Source organism: Neopelma chrysocephalum, unplaced genomic scaffold (assembly GCF_003984885.1).
Source record: "Neopelma chrysocephalum unplaced genomic scaffold, ASM398488v2 Primary Assembly neopelma1_69, whole genome shotgun sequence".
In the NCBI taxonomy this organism is placed as follows: Eukaryota; Metazoa; Chordata; class Aves; order Passeriformes; family Pipridae; genus Neopelma; species Neopelma chrysocephalum.
In genome coordinates, this window is record NW_020897729.1 from 1,661,537 (window position 1) to 1,675,644 (window position 14,108).

General features: G+C 43.5%; 1 long non-coding RNA gene across 1 annotated transcript in view; it reads left to right on the top strand.

Moving 5' to 3' along the window:
* The first annotated feature begins 12,938 nt into the window (after positions 1 to 12,938).
* LOC113968691 overlaps positions 12,939 to 14,108 on the top strand; it is a 38,370-nt gene continuing 37,200 nt past the window's right edge. The window contains exon 1 of the long non-coding RNA XR_003534608.1: positions 12,939 to 13,063. This is a non-coding gene — a long non-coding RNA (uncharacterized LOC113968691). The remainder of the gene's footprint in view (positions 13,064 to 14,108) is intronic.

A 14,108-nucleotide genomic window follows, 5' to 3' on the forward strand; every position in this document is an offset into this window, starting at 1 on the left:
GAAAAGGTATGATATTTGGTAAACAAGGTAAAAACCTGGAACTAAAGCTATGTGGAAGTTTTAATTGACTAATTCATCAGTAAGTTACAATAATTCAAAATATCCCAGTCAAGATGCTAGGAATTGCCTTTCATCATTTGTATCAGACTTTGTACCCAACCAGGACAGATAATGAAGACTTTCAATGTTATTTTAAAACTACTGTGGATATATATTCCTAACCTCCTTTTTCCTTTTGCAGGTGTGGGGCTCAGGGTAATTAAGGATCCTGAGTTCACAGACAATAGGATAAATATATAACTAAATGTTGCAGTGAAAGCTTCCAGAAACAATATTATTTTTCTGGCAGTTGCAGGGTATTAAAAATACATTAAGACATAGGGGAAGAGGCTATTGATACTCACTGGAGGTGATCTCATGGGTATAATGGAGGTCACGCCAAGTCATGACAAGAAATTGCACAACAACATCTAGTCTAATTTCTCCAGTACTCACTGTGCTGAACTCTCGCTGTTCCCCACCTCTCCTGAAATAACTTGTTTTGCCATGTCACTTGCCACCAAGCAGCCTTGAGATCTCATAATAGAAAGACTTTCTCTACTTAAAGGGTCAGTGAATTTCACAGTTCTATGGTGGCAGGTGGTGAGAGATCAGAGTAGGAACACAGCTGACCGCTGAAGTCTCATTTCCTCCCACCCTTCCAGAGGGCTGGACACGCTGTCCAGAAGTCCCTCCACACTGCTCTCCAGCAGTGTCTCTCTGTTTACTCTGGAATGGCATCAGACCCATACTCCTTTCAGGCAGCTCAGTCCTCTCTGCCTACATGTGGCATATTCATGAGCCAAAACCCCCAAGTCCAGAGTAGACCCCCACCTTCTGAACAAGGATGCATGCATCCCAGTCCTGCAGGGTGGGATTTCTGCTGGAGCAAAGAAGCCTTGGCCGTTATAATATGCAAAAAAGGCACATTCCCTCAAGACCGAGAAAGGACTCTCGTGTAGCACAAAAAGAAACAGTTGATCCTTTCAGACAAGTGTCGTCCGATCCAGGAGGTTTTGCCTGTGAGCATGTCTTGATTTAGACACACAACAAGTACTTTTACCACTGTTTGTACTGTTCCTGGTTGGAGACAGCTTGATATCAACCCTGTTGTAGATAATCTGGCTGTTCTCCATGGCTACTCAGCTCATCCAAGCAGTCTTTCTGTCTATGTACAATGCCTGGTGCCCATTTATTCTCTTTGACCCAAGACCTGTCTGCTACACTCACCACATCCGACAGTCTCACCACATTTCTAAACTCAACCCGTTTTACTAATCTTCTTCTGAGCTCCTGAGCAGAAGCTGCCACTTATGCCGAACCGTAACAATTTTGCAATGCAGACTGGCCCAGGGACTGGCCAGTGTTGATGAAAATCATTTTCATTCACGTCAGGTCAACTTTGTTAATCTCTGTTTAGGATAAATGGCTCACAAGCCAACTCAGACTTGCAGAGTATATTTTGAAAACCATCATGAGCTCTATTTCAAATCAGAGTGAGATGAGAGACTATCTTTCATTATAAAAAAACTAAAACTTTGCATTGGCTGCTCTCTCATTAAGGGATTTAAGATGCAATTTTTTTGTGACTCTCAGGCTCTGACTTCTGATAACTTGCAATTGGGATGTTCCTGAATACATTGCAGTGTTGGATACATTTGGTTCCTTCCTTTCTTGGATGCCTTTGCTTTTTCCCTGGTAACAAAATCTTTCCATCTGGGGCATCTTATCCAATTTATCCTTTTGTTTCTTCACCAACAAAAAGGACAAAAAAAATTACTAAGAGAACATCATGACTGGGCTACTGTCCCAGGCTGGCAGTCCCTAGCTCTGATGTTTCAGGCAACAAGGAGATTTTCAGGAAGTAATTTCTGGGGGAGATCCTCAATCTGCAGTCCTCAACACGTGTACATTTTCTCTGGTGCTTTACAGGTGCCTTTGTTAAGAAAAAGTAGCAAGATTTGGGATCAGGGGCCCTAGTTCCACAAGCTGTACCAATGTGCTGTTCCATGTCCTTGCACCACATCGGATTTAGGGCTATGCAAGTTCACTGGTGATGCAAATGAGGGAGCAACAGCAGCTCTGGCAGGCCCCTTTGAGCTACCTTTAGGACCACCAGCACTGCAACAGAAGCAGCAAAGATCTTGGTGCTGGCAAAAAAACTGCCTAGGAATCCAAGCAAGCATTAGGGTAGCTGGAAGTGAGTCCTGTTGCCAGGACTACACTGATACTAGTACCCAACACAGCCAGTCCGGCATCAAGGATTTTGTTGCTAAAAGGTCTGGTTATGCCACTCTGCAGGAATAACCTCCCAGCACAGATCCCCAGGCAAGGGCTGTTCCACAGGGAATGGATCACCGTGTGCCTGTGCACCAGCTGAAGTCAGGTGTGCAGGTGGCAAAGCAGAACAAAAGAAAGGAAATGCGTGTTTTACAAATAGGGGAACTGAGACACAGATGAAATAGGCAGGGAATGCTGAGATAAAACCAGGGACTGAGAGAGTTCTCCAGAGTCTAAAGGCAGGGCCCCAGTCGTGGTGTCAGCATTACACACATGTACACACACACAGCCTCTCTGGCATCTGCCCTGTGGGAAGCAAAGAATTTAATATTTATCTCTTCTAGTCTTTCTTGGCAAATAAAATCATGAATATCTGTACAGCCCTTTAAGAGCCTTGAACAGAAGGCTCCATCAAAGCTCTGTATTAATAGTTTGTTTGTTTTTGAAAAAAGGAACAGATGGACAAAATCTTGGAAAAAGGAAGAGAGAAACAAGATGTGATTCTGTGTTGTAAAATTCCTTTCCCACTTCCAGAAGTGACTAATGCTCTCCACTTGGTGATATTGTACAACAGAGATAAAAGGTAATGGATTTGCTAGATTTTTTTTGTATGTGTAGAAATCTCTTTATCAAGCAAAGCTACAGACTTCTGGCCCCAGTCTCCACTGTTTTAATGAAAACATGACATAGAGTTGCCAATCGATAAAACCATTTCTGGCATTTTTTTATTTCCTTATCTCTCTTGTTCTTAGGGAAGTGATGAGGCATTGTCAGGCGTGGAATGCCTGGGTGCTGGATTGCAGACACCTCACAGCAGCTCCATAAAGATAGATTTCCACTGACAGATCACTCTGCACCACTCTAGACCAACTCAAGTTGATGTGCCTCCTCCTATGCTTCTCGAGGTCTTACTTATTTTGAGCCACTTCAGTGTACTCTCCCTGTGGATGTTCCCACAGAGCAAGCTCTGTTTCTCCTGAGTTCATCATGGATTTGCTTTTAGAGCTGCCAAGAACCTCTAGCACCAAACTCTGGACATGTCTTCACCTGCAAATTCTCTTATGAAACAACTTGGCAAGCAATGGTCACTTGAAAGCACACAACAAGAGCAGGAACAGAGCTGAGTTTTCCCACTTCCAAGTGCCTGTGCTTGAGATGAAGCAGTCTGCACTTTGTGTTTGCACCAAGTATGTACAGGTAAGCCCTTTCAGTTCGAGAGAACAGGGAAGGGTCCAACAGCAAGCAAACATCTTTGCAGCTATTGAGGTAGCTTCCATTAGTAGCCATATAGCTCCTAACAGTTTCCAAAATAATTTTTAAAGTCATAAACCTGCTTCATCCCCATCCAAGCCTTTAACAAGCAGGTGAGCTGCATGCTAGGTAAAGGTGTGCATTCAGTTCCACGGGAAATTCTGAAGTGCTGCAGCATAGCACGAGTTCCAATCAGAAAGGCATCACATTGAGATATCTTCCAGGAAAGTTAAATTCCAACCAGCTGTGTTGTTTAATTATCAATAGGTCACATATATATGTATGTGTATTTTCACATATGTTTATATGCAAGGTCATTGCAATCAAAGTTGAGAGATTTCATTAAAAAATAACAGTAGATGAACATTGTGAGAACATTTTCCTGCATCATAGCAAAACTGGAATATCAATAACAATATGACTTTTATAGCTTCTCAATTCTTTACAACAAATGGCTCAGCTGGAAGTGCAAAAGGCCAGTATAGCTCCCCGGAATGGAAGGCAGCAGGGGACATACAAATGCTTCTTCTCTAGCAGAGTGTCACAAAACTCCTGATGGCCATGAATATCCAGGAGTCCCCCTTAAGCCACCAGTTTGGCACCCTCCAGTTTGGCACTCTCATTTCCTCCCAGGGGCTGGAGCACAGTGCTGACTGACTGGCTGACAGATAACCATCACTATCATCTCTTTACAAGACATGGAATTTCTGGGAATCAGCAAGTTCTTGCTGCTGACTCAGATTTGATCAGATGTGGCTTGAGATGGTGCAGCTGGGTCTGAATGTCTTCGCTATTGAATGTGCTGGAGCACAGAACTAAATTTCCAGCCTTCACTGAAGCACATTAATTGCATTTGCACGAGGTTTAAACATCACATTACCATGGGCAGAATTTGCCTGGCAGTGCCCAGCTACTCCAAAGGTTAAAAGGAGGAGGGTGAGATCCAGGATTTGTTCAGGAACACTAGAGGTCACAGAGGTGCTGGAACTGGTCATAATCAGGATATCTTCATGTGTTTCAATACAACGATGGCTGGTACTGAGAGGAGGTGTGCTTTATTGTGTGTCCCATCCCTTCCAACCTTTCCAGCCATCCACAAAGTCACACACTGGAAAATGCCTGTGTAAGGGTGCTCTGAACTCTGCAGGCTCTTGTGGGCACACCATGAAGATCTTGGCATTGTGGGAGGGGCAACAGCAAGAGTGCAAGAGCACAACAGCACTGCTGGGCACTTGGGGAGGAACAAGGCAATTCCAAGGAACACTGAAAATCCTCAGAGCAGTGTGCCTCTACTCTTTGAGTTTGCTTACAAGCATCGGGAGATGAACTGTGGTCCCCAACGTCCTCCTGCCTCTCTGCAGTGAAAGGCACCGCAGTCAGGGCAGCACTCAAGGGCCGACTCCCTCTGCTCCAGCCAAGGAGCTATCCTGGGGAAGCACTGCCGAGGCTGGGTGTTCAGCACCAGCGGGAAGGGGAAAGCTCAGCCTGGGGATGTGGCCACGGGAACCACTAGGCATGGCTGGGGCAGGAACCTGATCACCAGCCCTCAGGAGGACAAACAGGGGACAGAAGAGAGACTCAGGCTGCTGAGTCCAGTCTCCTGCTGCTGAAAGTAAACACATCCTAGGAGTTTACCAGGTTCATCTTAAAATTGCTTCAGGTCTTTGGGTTTTGGTTTGACTTTGTACTCCCAGCAGTTCTGCTGGCAGCTTTCCAGCCTTTTTTCTGGTGTAGTGCTGCTGGGGTCAGGACAGAGCACGAGTGCTGCCTTGACCTCATGCTGTGTTTTAACACACAGAAACTATGTTTATACAGACTACAGCTCAAATTGCATGTGTGTAGGGAGGCAAGGCACAAGTTGTCTTCTGCCAAGGCAATGGAGCAAGAAAATATCCAAGGGAATTGCATGCATGGCAAGGATGGAACAAGTATTTCATGTACAGCTACTTACAGATGCACTTCTGTCCACACCAGGATCAAAAAGTTGTTATAACAAAGAGCTTTATAAAACACAGAGATGTGATTCCTGCTCCAGGATACTTGTGCTTTATGTACAGGTCTCCAGAGATATGCAGCTGTGAGGCCAATTTTGCTGTGCAGGCTGGAGTAAGTCACCCATCATCTGTGTCAGCAAAGTGAGGATTGCTGTACTCCGAGATCCTTGGATGAAGATCATCACTCAATACCAAATTCTTTGCAGTTCCATTTCACCATCTGATTTCTACAGCAGCCAGTGCTCTATATAGAAATGTCATTTGCTTCATCTCACAAATCCACTGATGAGCTGTTACAGGCCCAGATGTCAAGCTTTACAGCAGGAAAAAAAAATTAAGGTATTTGTGGTAGTTTTGTATTTTGTTTAATACAAAAATAAATTAGGCATTTCTCTGTTAGAAATGCAAAGAGAGCACTGAGCTAGTGGATGGATCTTCTCTAAATAGATTGAAGGGACTATCCATACCAGCAGAAAATAAATGTTTTGGGTCTTCTAATCAACAGTAGGAAGGAGGGATGGGAACAGTGCAGGTACTGACATGCCTGCAGGAAAGCATGGACACAGCCACTGCCGTGTCAGAGTTATAGAACTGCAAGCCCTAGCCTCACAAAAATCAGGGATTAAGGCACTAAAAGGATTTAAAGGAAAGGAAAATACAAATACTTTGCCCTGGAAGGTGTTTCACTCTTACCTGTGCACTTTCCCTCAGCCAACATAAGCACTAGAAAAGAAGCTTTAATAAAGAGATTTACTCATGATATTCCAGGGGCAGGGAGGGTCCCTACAGGAGACAGAAGGATGATAAAAATGGCAGGAGCTGTGCGTGCTGGGAGATAATCTTACTTCACTTGCTCTAGCAACTGCCAAGGGACAAGAAAAGCAGCAATTAATTATGATCATATTTTTTGAAAACTTCTTTTTGCTTTGAGAGTTTACTGCTAGTAAAGGAGCCAAAGGTTTTATTTTTAGAGTATGGCTTTTGTTTTGATATTGCCCAGTCCTGAACGCATGAAATCACTCTATAATAGGGGATGTAGCAGGGTGTGTGCAGGGGGCCTTTGGAATAGCTCCAGCCCGTCCTCCCCAGGTGTTATGCCAAATCTCTGAGCAGACATTTTCATTTTCCCTGCACAGTCCAAGCATATGCAAAGGGGTGGGAAACAACCTCCCGCTTCTTCTACAACTGAGCACAGCGATATAAAAACCTCATTCTCTCTCCTTTTATGTTGCCCATAAAGCTCCAAATGTTGCTCTTAAATGGAGTCCCCCTCATGCATATAATTGAGTGAGTGATTTCTCAGCCACCTGCATTATGATTTTACTGGGCCAAATGTTGCCCATTTCCTCTGTTAAAGCACTTTTTGCTGAGTTTTCAGCTGCTGCCATGCATGGATTTTCCAGAGCAAGCGTAGACAGCAAGCAGTGTAGGACAATTAACACTTCCAGCTAACCTCATTAACTTCCATTGTGCATCAACAACAATATAAGATGCAGATTGATATCTCTTGCTGCTTTCTTAGCAACCCTGAAAATCCTGTGCACTTTCCTTTTTTGAGAACCTACATTCAGAAATAAAAAGCCCAACAGTTCCAGAGATAATTCATTACACCACACTGGAGTGAGTGCAATAGCTCCCTGACAGTGATGCGTAGGAAGGTTGGCTTCCTCTTGCTCCTGCCAGGCTGGATTTTCTGATGTCTAATAATGCAGCTGAGCTCAATTTGCAACCTGAGCTGCAGAAGGATTTCCCCTTCCTTCATAAGACCTTACAAAAACAGGTAGAAAGTAAAAGTGTCCTTTACTTATTTTTTAATGTAATTTTACTTCATTTGTACATTTTTTTGATTGTTCACTTATTAAAACATCATATGGTCATCACCATCCAGCTTTCAAGGATGTTTGGAAAACAGAAGAAAACCATAACAATTTCTGTTCTACAAATGGGAAAACTAAGGCATCAAATGTCATGAGACATCCCAACACTCACAGATCACCAGGCAGCTAATTTTTCCCAGTTCAGTATTCTAATGGACCAATATCTGCATTGTCTGATACTTGTGAAAAATGGAATAAAATGTTAACAGTCTCAGATTTGTGATAAGACTACCCTTTTTTTTTCTGCTGAACATTATGCTTTGAGAAACGGTAAGGTACAAGTACTGAGAGAAAGTCAGAGATCCTCCTAGGTCATTAAAACCAAAAGTTCTATAAAAACCACTTTTTGCAGTATTTCTCATAAAGACTTGGGTTTAACTTCAAAGCCTGCTGTTCCTTACCAAATTGTTTCTAGGGGAAAACCAACCAAATACAAAGAACGATTTAAGCAAGACAGACTCTCCTCTTTCCTACGTGGCTATGCTACCATCAAGACAGACAACTCAGGGCAAATTAGACCAACTGCACCCACAAAAATAATGTTGAAGTCTGCATGCAACAGCTCATGCATCACTGCTGCCCTATGCTCACCACTCACTCCTCTTCTGTCCTAGAAAAACCTTTGACTTGCATGAACACTGACGATTAGGGGGTCTCCCTTCCCTCAGTCTCCAGATGGACTGTATTTCTCACCAGGTTTTCAGCCCAAGGTTGAATTGCAGCCTCCTTTCTCCGTGGGGAATAGGCCAGAGGGTTTTGGGGAAGACTGAGGTTCACCCATGAAGCCTGTCTCAAAGGAGACAACCTTGAATACCACCTTGGATACTCTACGAGCCTCCACTGCTTTTCCACAGGGAAAATATTTTTAATCTGAAATGTTCCAGTTTAATTTCTACCAAGAAACAGCTTTTGGAGCAAATAAAAATTTTCTGTGGGTTTTTTGTGCCTTTTGTTTGTTTTTTTTGTTGTGTTTTGTTTGGGATTGGGGTTTTTTGTTGTTGTTTCTAAATGTTATTTTATTCTCCTTTGTCTAGATTCATTTTATTACTTCATCATACTTTGCAAAGCCACCTTCAGTACATCATAACCATGCATTAGATAATGATCTAGCTGTACTCATGTTTTGCTGTTTTCCTGGCTAGTTTAAATGGATGTTTTGATTCCTGGCAAATTCACAAATTAGGTGGCAAGGGGTAAATATGCAGTACTTAACATGCAAAGCAAAATCAAGGACATGTTGATCTTGGTTTGGCTTTGCAGTCAGCGTAAACAAAGTCCTGCAACTTCCATAAAGGAAAGCTAAAAATTAAAGACTATGATTTCTTTTTTTTTTTTTTTGGTCCAGTGGAGATTTTGCGGCTCCCTGTGCTGGGGTTTAACTCCTTCCTGTTGCTGCTTAGGCAATTTCTTTCATGTTCAGTCACGTTTATGGAAAGAGCTATCATCCCATCCAACCTGACCTATTCACCTTCTTTCCATAGAAATAGAGCACAGGTTACGATAAGTGAAAAAGATCCAGTAATCCTGCCTTGTCCTCTTCCTGGTAGTGCTGAATTACATCCTATAATCTTTCTTCCAGGGCAGAACCTATTATTTGAAAAGATGGGACACACAGCAGATACTACAAGTTTTACTGACCCAGCACATTGTCCTCCGTGTCGTGAATTAATTGGCTGCTACAGATAGTTTATTCCTTTCTCTCACGGAAATTACTATCCAAGACCTGCATGGTCAACACCTGCTTCTTCTTAAGATGGTACAAACTGTCTGTTAATTGAGCACTTGGGTGCACACAGTACCTGTACGTGACACTGGTGAGGGGGTAGCTGATTTCTGTTCTGGAGCACCCATTCTCCATTTGATTTTATCCTGTCCAATGTAACTAAGGAAACTCACCAAAACCTCTGACAGTTTTTGACCTCAAGTTGGGATAGTGACTTCTGCAGTCTAATATACACTCCTCCACTAAACACTGAATTTATCCTGGTTTGATTTTTAGATAGAAATGTGGTAGAGATATGGCCCTTCCACGAATGAAACTAATTTGCTTCTTTTTCCAGAAAATAACAAACCACAGCAGATACTTTCTGCTGTACCTCTTTGTCTATAGCTCTAATCCATCTGGAAAGCAGAGCAGCATCAGTCCCACCTTTGGAAGGAGATGCCAAGGAAAGGAGCTACTGGTTCACCCTCAGCAGAGCTATGTAAACAAGTGGGCAGCCTGTGCTTGGCAGGGGTAGGAAGTAGAAGAGACAGGTAGGTATATCCTTGAGGGCTAGAAAGTTATTTGGAGAAGAGGTCCTGTTAGGTGACTAACAGAAAAGAGGCAAAAAAAGTTGGTTTTGTTTTGTGATGACTTGTGCAATTATTCCTTCTGCTAGAAAATTCAGTAGGGACAAGTATAAAAAGAGGAAGGCAAAAGGAAGAACAACCAGTCTCCTTTGGGATAAGAGTGAGGAGGGCATGGTAATTATCATGCATGGCATAGCATCCAGGGTGTGAATACCAAGCACATCTGAAGATGAAGAGCTAGTTCTTGTTGTCCTTTCTCCCCATGACAAGGGTCAGGACCGAGCAGAAACACGTGACGTGGGTCATGTTCATGGCAGAAGAGCAGAAAGCTGCAAGGGTACGTGAGGGCAGTCAGGACTTGGCACCAGGACCCATCACCCAATAAGGAAATGCTGTTTGCAACTAGCAAAAGAAGGCAGGAGCTGGCAGCCAGTGCTGCCTGTTGAAACCAGCTCCCCATTCTTCTGCAGATGGGGTCTGCAGAAAGCAGGAACACTCCTGCAGCCTTCATGCCACTTTCCTTGGAACAAAGTATTGGGGCACCCAGGAGGGTGCACAAGGAAAGCAGCCATTTACTGGTACTGTTATTTGCACTGTGATTTGGTACCTAGCTGGTCTGGGAATACTGGCACCAAGGACCAGACAGTGGTTTGGACTCCTTTTAGTTAGTTGGGGAAAAAAAAGCCAACCAAGGCTGTGTGCAAGGCAGTTTCTGAGCAAAGGAATCACGAGCACCTGCTCTGGCTCTGCCCTCCCTTCTCCTACCACACTGGCTGTGACTGTGCCTCTGCACAGGCATCTGATGGACCTGGCATCTCATGTTTTAGAGAATAAACCTAAGTAAAGGAAGGAAAATTAAAGGAATTATTTTTTTTAAGTGGGGAATAGAGGACAGCAGTATGTGTTATTCTACTCGGATTTACAGCAGGCTGTTTAGCTTCTAGAGTGAGGCTTACTTGTACCATGGCCTGAATTTTTTCAGAGAAATAGGCCTTGTTTACAGCTCCTTGGGGAGGGGTGCACATAGTTTTGCTCTATCCACACAAGTGATCTCCAGAGATCACAGCAAGCTGGTGGTAGATCTAGACCTGGCTCCTGTGCATGTCCTACTCACTAGACTGGTTCCCTTTCCTTAGGGTAGCAACCATGCAGGGTCTAAAAGAACTGAAATACTGAATCACCAGACATAACCTAAACCCTGAAGCACTTAAAACAAATACACTATACTACTACAACCATTCGATCCCACAGCTCCCATCCCGTAGATGTCAGCCTCAGGATTGCTCTCACAGCATGACAGGGCTGCCAAGAACCTTGCTGGCAGTTAGTCCTTGGGCTGCACTGGGCGGGCTCCTGCTAAGCTGCCTCCCCTTCTGCATGTAGGACCAGAAACCCCCTGGGGATCAACACAACCAACAAGAGGAACCATATGAAGATGAGAGGTCTAGCCCACACCGGCAGCTCATTTCTCACACACCCCTAAGCTCTGATTTGGGTTAATTACCAGACTACCAGATTTCTGCCTTAACCACAACCACCAGATGCACCTCAGATGAAACCCAGACCCTTATACAGTTTCCCAGAACTTCCTTTCAGCTCAGACACCACCTCACTCAGCAAGTCTCTGGTCACCTGGTAGATGTACCATGAAATTACAGTTATTACATTTCCCCTCTTCTTTCCCATCCATCTAGTCTGCTTAGGCAGCTTGCTCACCTCTGTTTTGGCAGTGTTATCAGAAAAGCACCCAAGGGTAAATAAGTACAAGCACTAAGATACAAGTGTCAAGATATATGGGGTACCTAATATATCATTTGTGGGTGAAGGTAGCTTGCTTCCCAAACACACATCCATCTCCCAGTAGAAGAAGAAACCAGGAGACATCTAGTTTCGTCTTTTTTTTCCTCCTCTCATTTTTCTTTACCTTACTGAAGGGCCCAGCTGATTTTTGTCATTTGTCCTTGTTTATGGTAGTGGGTAACACCAACCCTTAGCAGAGGGCTGAGAAAAGCACAGTTACTACCTTCTCCCCCTGGCGTCTCATCCTCTGCCTTTCCCGTTGGAACACACTGTGGTATTGTGTCCTGCCCTGGCATGGGTGGCTGCATGGAGATGCCACTGCCATCCAGATAATCAGCGATTATTGCTATGACAGTGTCTGAACATCACTACTCAGAGGAAAATTTGGGTTGTTTATTAGGCCATGGTGGTTTCTGAGAGCACAAACTGGGATTGGGCTCCCTTATCCCCAAAGTCCAGACACGAGGAAGTAAGTCCCTTGCACCTGTCAGTGAGCCTTATTGCCAGCAGAGAGGAGCTGTATTTGATTATTATTTTTTTTAAACAGCTCAGTAGATCATGTCAGCAGACAACAATGTGCTCACTCCACAAGACACAGAATTTGACAGGCAAAACAACCTGCCAGTTACTTATCATTAGTGCAAATGACTGATTTTTCGGTTCACCGGCAGTTCAGAATAATCTGAAGGTTTTATTTTGAGTCAAACTGAAGAATATTTTTTTTCCAGAACTTTCAGCTCACCTTGATATTTTACATTTCTACTCCAATGTCTTTTAAATAAAACTTTTTATTATCTTCTAAAAACTGGAAGAAAAAAAAAAGTGGGATGCTTCATTTGGTCCAAAACTATTCCTATTAGTTTAACTTCCAGTCTTAAAAAGCTGGGAGGAGGGGTTGTGTGTGGATTCAACAGCAAATATTTCTCCCAGTAAAGAGAAAACTATGGTCAGTTGAAACCCCATATTTTCCCTGAACAAAGCCTTCTTATGAAAATTTCAGAACAGCCTTATCCTGCTTCCCCCCCCTTCCCCTGCCCTCCCCTGTCAGGTTGCAAAGCCCTTCACCCACATCTGTTTTTTGTAGGCTCAGAGATCATAAGTCAAAAGGGAAAGAGCTGCTCATTTTCCATCACTCTCATCCCTCGCTCCCAACAGTATCCAAGGTCTTTTGCACATCAGTGAATCCCATTCTGCCTCATCCCTGACTATTTCAGCCATCCAGAGCCAGCCTTATGCCATCCACTGGCTTGGAAATAAAAACACATTTAAGAGTCAACCAAGGGGAAAAAAAAAAGAAAAAAAGCAGTAGGTGTGCAGGCCAACCCTGCAGGTGATTCTGCAATTGAGTCTTGGCTCAGGGCAGTAAGCGTTAGTGACTTTTAATTTCCTCTGTCCCCAGGCATCCTGGATAATATCACTCAGATAGCACCGATTCAACTCCTGACCTGGCAGACAGTGCTGGGTGTCCCACCGTGCTCCATTGAGTGCACTAAGCCTCACATAAGCCCACTAAGCCACTGGGCTACTTTGGTGAGTCATTTAATAACACTGAACATGCTTTCCCCTACAACTTTGCAAGGAGGGGAGGAATCTACTGCAGGGAATTAAAGACCCCCAAACAAATTTTAAACACAAATTGAATTTTTTAATTGGACTGGAATGCTGAAGCATATTCAGATCTTGACCTCAAACCAGATCAGGAAGGAGAAGTAGGCAGTCAGTTGTCTCTGGAGGTTTGTAGGGTCACAGGTGCCTTTAATAACTGATACTGCAAGTTAATAGCTTGGTTAGGGATGGGAATAGACTAAGGATGATATCAAGGAGTTGAGTTTTAGTCCAGCTTGCTTCGAAACAAAAGCTAATACCACAGGATGATCACAATGGGAACAGGAGGTTGGAAAGACTCACGGATTAGTATATTTAAGCTCTTGCTATTGTAGACTTTCTCTTCTTGTAATTGTGACAATTTTTTTTAAGTTTGTCAAGCCACATCCTTATGCAGGACATTCTTGCATTGATTGCTCCTACTGGGAAGCAATTTCAAAATCTGAGTGTTAGAAACTTTCTCCTAATTAGCAGCCCAGGACTCTGTGGTTAGCAAATGATATTCTCCTTTAGTTTTAGTAGCTACTCTTCTCGTCTCTTTAGAGGAAACTCACCAAGAGGGTCCTGACCTGAATAGCAGCGAGGAACAAATTATATTTGTTCCAGGCTTGAGAGGACAGATATCAATCGAATGCTGGATCATGACCACAGTTTTAGTTGATGCCTATTGATCAACTGTTGGTTACCCTGAAAAAAAAGAAGTGTTGAACCATTATTTGGTAGCTGCACTGCTACCTTGCACTGCCTTTCATTTTATCCCTATTCTCTGCCTCAGCTGCACATGGGTGCACATTTCCAAAGGTGTCAAAGTTTGCTGAACCAAGTTGAAAGTTCGCACACAGCTTTGAGAATTGCAGACTCCAGGCAGGATCTCAGATCTAAGTCTCCAGTTCATCACCTGCTGAAGGATCAACATAAACATATTTGTAATTGTCTGAGAGCCACTGGGTTGCAAAGTACTTAAGCATTT